We start from the raw sequence: 5,867 nt of genomic DNA on the forward strand, positions 1-5,867 counted from the left end.
GAAGCGGAATGTGCGCATTTAACCGCTGCGCCACAGGGCCAGCCCGTTCTTTGGACATTTAAACAGGATAACTGGAAGAAAGGAGTAAGAAAGACAATTTTCGATCGGGAGGTCAGGGAAGACAACCCTGAGAGGTGACATTTAAGCCCTAACAAGGAACTGACTGATATTTTTGGCAGGAACTCCCAGAGACTAGAAATGTATCTTGTGTCGTTTGGACTTGACCTAGCATTTTTAGGAATCCTGCCAATTTGCAGAATCCATAAATATAACAAGGTTTATGTATATATATATATCATCTAAGATCCGTAAGATCTTGCTTTGTCATTTAACGCAGTTCACTCAGATGTTGAGCGCTCTGTGAAGCTTCCAAGCAAAATGACTCATCCTATTCTCTGTGTTTCATTCCTGCTATTGGTTTATCAGTTGGGCCTCCTTAGGCGACAAAGAACAGAAAATGCAAATTAAACTTGCTTAAGCAGGTGGAATGGATTGGCTTACAAATTGAAGGGAGTATGTCTGCCTTCAGGAACAGCTTGATACAGGGCTCTCAAGAGATGAGAAAGAGCAGTTCCGACGCTCTCCAGTCTGCAGGTCTGCTCCCCTGCTGTCTGTGCTGGCTTCATCCTGAGGCCCCACAGCAGCACGATGCCTAGAGGCCCTTGCAGACTCTTGTCCCAATGGCAATTCCGAGGTTCTTGCCCCAAATTTCTTTTCCTCTCGAGGTATTGGGTGTGCCTCCTGGCTCAATCTGTGTGTCCACGACACTACGCTCTGCCTGTCCAGACCTGACTCACTTCTCCACTCTGAGATCCCAGGGTGGGGGGGGTGGGGTTCAGCAGTCCACGCCCCAAAAGCACTGAGGGGAATGTTGGGAAGGCAGCTGTAGATCTCCCGCAGGGAAGTCAGAGTGCAGTTATTAAAAGGAAGGTGAAAGGGAACAGAGATGCCAGACTGAACTACCACAAGCTCAGTGCTCTGGTGCTGTGCTGTCACTTGTGTTTATCTCTTTCTCTAACTCCGGGATGAGCTCTTTGAGAAGACAAAGAACGTCTTCTTCATCTTTTTATCCCTAAATCTACCCAATGTGCTGATAGTTACAATGCTGGCACCAAGTCAGCTCAATAAAAATTTGTTGAGTTCAGCTACTGACTATTGCACATACGTGCATGAGGTTAGAGGGGTACGAACACCAGTGTTGGTATTTACAGTATGCTTAGATCTCTCACAAGACATCAAACTGTTTCTTAAAAGTTTGCCTGAAGGACTGTCCTCACACGACACTCAGTTATTTCTTCTGTGATATCTTTAATCTTTTTTTTTTTTTTTTGGTGAGGAAGATTGGCTCTGAGCTAACATCTGTTGTCAATCTCCCTCTTTTTTTTTTCTTCCCCAAAGCCCCAGTACATAGTTGTACATTCTAGTTGTAGGTCATTCTAGTTCTATGTGGGATGCCGCCACAGCATGGCTTGATGAGCAGTATGTAGGTCCACTCCCAGAGTCCGAACTGGCAAACTCCAGGCTGCTGAAGCAGAGTGCACAAACTTCACCACTACACCATGGGGCCGGCCCCTCTTTGTTTTATCTTAATATTCATTCTTTCTACAATGAATTCATTCTTACATATTTTCTTTTCAATCACATATTTCACCCCCCATTTAATTTACCATTTCATAAGTCTTCTAGTCCCTTCTAGTCTACTCAACGTGTGCTCCATGGACGAGCGGCACCCGTATCACCAGGGAGCTTGTAAGAAATGCAGCAGCTCAGGCCCCACCCCAGACCTCCTTGAACCAGATCTGCATTTAAGAAGATTTTTCAGGTGATTCATAGACACATTAAAATTTGAGAATTGCTGGTCTCCTGCTCTAGGCTAGCACCTTCCACTGGAGAAGTGACAGGAGCCACATAGGGAATTTTAAATTTTCTGGTAGTCACATTCAAAGAGTACAGAAAGACCCAAGCCAAATTAATTTTAGGTAACTCAATATATCCCAAATATCATCATTTCCACTGGTAATCAATATAAAAAATCATTAATGAGATACTTTGGAAGGGTATGCTTTTAAATCCAGTGTTCAGGGGCCAGCCTGGTGGCATAGTGGTTAAGTTCCAACACTCCACCTCGGTAGCCCGGGCTTTTCGGGTTCAGATCCCAGGTACAGACCTACACACTGCTCATCAAGGCATGCTGTGGCAGCATCCCATTTACAAAACAGAGGAAGATTAGCACAGATGTTAGCTCAGCGACAGTCTTCCTTGAGCAAAAAGAGGAAGATTGGCAATGGATGTTAGCTCAGGGCCGATCTTCCTCACCAAAAAAACCAAAAAACAAAAAACCCAGTGTTTGTTTTCTATTTATAGCACATCTCAATTTGGACTAGCTGTCTTTCGAGTGCTCCATAGCCACATGTGGCTGGTGGCTGCTGTATTGACCAACTTGGCTCTGGACTGTGGATGCCTGAAAATAACAGCCCATGTCTATTTCTCCCACCCTGGTATCCTTGTGCCCAGCGCGGTGCCTGATGGCTAGCAGGCACTTCATAAATGTTCGTCGAATTAATAAATCTGAGAGGAGGCATATTTATATATTTAACCAGCACAGCACAAGCACAGGCCAAACAGAATAGGTCCTTGTACCAATCAAAATGGACACAGGATGTAAACAACCAGCGCTGCCACACTGGTGAGAACTGACACAATGTCAACCTAGAATACACGAACGGGTCCCATCGCTTCACAGGTCAAACGAGAAGATGGGGTGGAAACCGGTAAGAGATTTGCGCATAGCCACATCTCCTTTATTACAAAACCCAGGACTGGACAATCAAGTCTCAACTTCCAACCCAGAGAGGCTTCCACTATATCCGTTCATTAGTGAGCACCCACTGTGTGCAAAAGCATCATGCTGGGCCCAGTGGGGGAAGAGACATAAAGAAACATGAGATATTTATGCGCTTCCAAGAATACCCCAGCCAATTAAGATCATTCTCATTTTCACTGGCACAGAAACCCCGACTCAAGCTGATTTAAACAGTCATGGAATTGACTTACCTTTTGACCAGTCATGTAATTGAAACCTACAGGTAGAGTGTGCTTCTGGCGCAATTTTGTCTAGACTCAATATAAGCCAGCGCCTCCATTTTTCTGCCTCTCTGGGGCTGCCTGTCTTCATGGATTGACTTCATCATCCATGGGGACCCCAGCTCTAAACTACTCTTCCTCAAGTCACCAAATCAAGCCCAAGAAAGAGCAGCTATCTTTTTCAGAGATCCTGGGGAGCATCTCCTTGCAACGTGCTGGCCAAGACTGGATGGTTCTGCTCTCACGACCTCAAAAACAGCCCTTGTGTGCAGGGGGATAAAATATTCTGGCTCAAGTGAACCAGGGCCCATCCCTGGAGCTGACAGTGGAATCACCAATGGTAGGCAGCCTGTGGGCTTAGAGCGAGGAAGAACTTTGAGTAAACTTACCTCTGATGGCGGAAAGGATGCTGGCGTGTGAGACACGATAACTCTACTCCAGGACCTGTGTTTTGAGAGTGTACAAACCAATCTGAAATATTCATTCTCTCCACTCTGTTCTTTCCCTCCCCTCCATTTTTCTTTCCTCTCTTCTGAAAGGGAAAAGCATCAGGTGGACAGAACTGAGAGTTATGGTCAAAGTCAAAACAGGGAAGTCATTTTAGTTTTTGCTGCTTCAGATCTTGACTATTGAAAACTTTTTTTTTTTTTGAGGAAGACTGGCCCTGAGCTAACATCCGTGCCCACCTTCCCCTACTGTATATGTGGAACACCTACCACAGCATGACTTGCCAAGCGGCGCCATGTCTGCACCCGGGATCCGAACCAGCGAACCCTGGGCCACCGAAATGGAACGTGCGCACTCAACCGCTGCGCCACCGGGCCGGCCCTTGAAAACTTTTATTATTTGTCATTTCCTTACTATTATCAAGACAGTTTTTAGTCCAGAAATTTTTAATGAAGTGAGACCATGCCATACATCTGATTTTTTTTAAAAGACAAAACTACACGTAAAGATTGTTTATTTGCATCTTGCTGGTTTATTCCTATTCATAGTGAATCTCTAATGCTCTTGTGAATATTTACAGGATCCATACACAAATACAAAAGTATATGTTTTATATTTTATCTGTTTTATGTACTTTCTCTGTATTTCTAAACCACAACACTTCAGCGTTACGTCATCACACTCTGCTTAAAAGCATATTTCTCGAACCAGCGAAACTTGTGGAAGTATCAAAGCACTAACTAAACGCACAGGGAGGGGACCGAATTTATCTCACCTGGGTGCAAAACAGCTCTAAGGAGAACTTGGGAAAACCTGCCTGTGATGTTAGCATCTTGTGACTTAAAATGTGTTTCATGGACCAGCAGCTTCACCTGGGAGTTCCTTAGAAATGCCTACTCTGAGGCCCCTCCCGAGGTTTACCAAACCAGAGTCCACATTTTAACATGATTCCCAGGTGATTCCGGTGCACGTTACAGTTTAAGAAGCACTGGCTCAACATTATTGTCAGTTCATTTATCATCAGATGTAGGTATACTCACCACTTAGACGAGCGCCAGGAACAGAAAGGAAATGACTGGCACAGAGAACAGACAGAGCAGCTCTGATTTCTAGTGCCTTGTCACACTGGACAGGGACACAATGGAACTTTCCATAGATGGAGGAAAAGCTGATGTCAAGGTGATGGAAGGACAGACCTGAAGTTTATCACGGTTGTTTGCTTCTCATCCAAAAAGCAGAAGCTCCTACCACATCCTTGACCTGTGCTAAAAAAATATATATATGTAAATGTTTTAAAGAACCAAGTTTCTTCAAAAGTGACCCCAGCCTTCTTAAAGTCAACCTTCCCCACTGCCACCCCCTCTCGGGCCTGAACCATGTCAGCGAGTCCCCACAACGTCAGAACGTGCTTCCCACCCTCATTTAATATCAGTGGTATTAATTCAAGAAACCAAAGTAATGCACCATACATTGGTTTTGACTGAAAAAAAATGACAAATTCTCACCTATCCACTTTTCATTCAGCTACTTTTAGCAAGGGCAGAAAGAGGGAAATCACCAAATGAACAATTTGTGAGAATTTGTTGCTTTTGGTGAGATATCCCAGCATAGCCCTTTCTATTACCACTTTTAATGCAGCTCTGAAAAATAATAGTTTCCTTCAATATTTTAGGATATGTTTACCAGAAGTAATGACGTGACAAACATACTCTCATAGGGAATGAAGAACTTGATACATAAAATTTCAAAGCTCTATTTTAATCTATACAATGACAGTAAAATTCTAGCTAGATCAGTTATAAATGATTATCTCTAGCATGAATCTGTCCTATTGTCTTCTCGGCAACTCTTTTCTCACTTTTTACTATTAAAAGCCATCCCTTCCCTTTGGGAAAGGGCCCCTCCCCATTCTGCATGTATCTGGCAGAACTGCTGGCCACCAAGCCTTGTACACAGGAGTGAGTACCGAACCCAGCCTGCCAATCAAAACCTTCTATCCTCCCAGGCCACAGCTATTGGGTCAAGTGAAGTCACATGACCCAGGGAGGCCCAATCAGAGTCCATCACTGTCATTTTACATCTGTATCCTGAGAAAGGGGCTGAATTGGGATGATTTGAGCCTAACGGTTACTAAGTCCAGATCAATTCTCTCTCAGAAGCCATCTGGAGCATGTGTGTGTGTGTGTGTGTGTTTGCTTAAGCTAGTTTTGAGTTATCCACAACTCAAATTTCCTGATATACAAACAGGAAAATGAAAGGAGGATTTCAAAATGATATTCATTGAATATCATTAGGAAAATAGCTTGTTACTATTGTGAAATTGTGGTTCTACCTTT

Source organism: Equus quagga, chromosome 17 (genome assembly GCF_021613505.1).
Source record: "Equus quagga isolate Etosha38 chromosome 17, UCLA_HA_Equagga_1.0, whole genome shotgun sequence".
Taxonomy (NCBI): domain Eukaryota; kingdom Metazoa; phylum Chordata; class Mammalia; order Perissodactyla; family Equidae; genus Equus; species Equus quagga.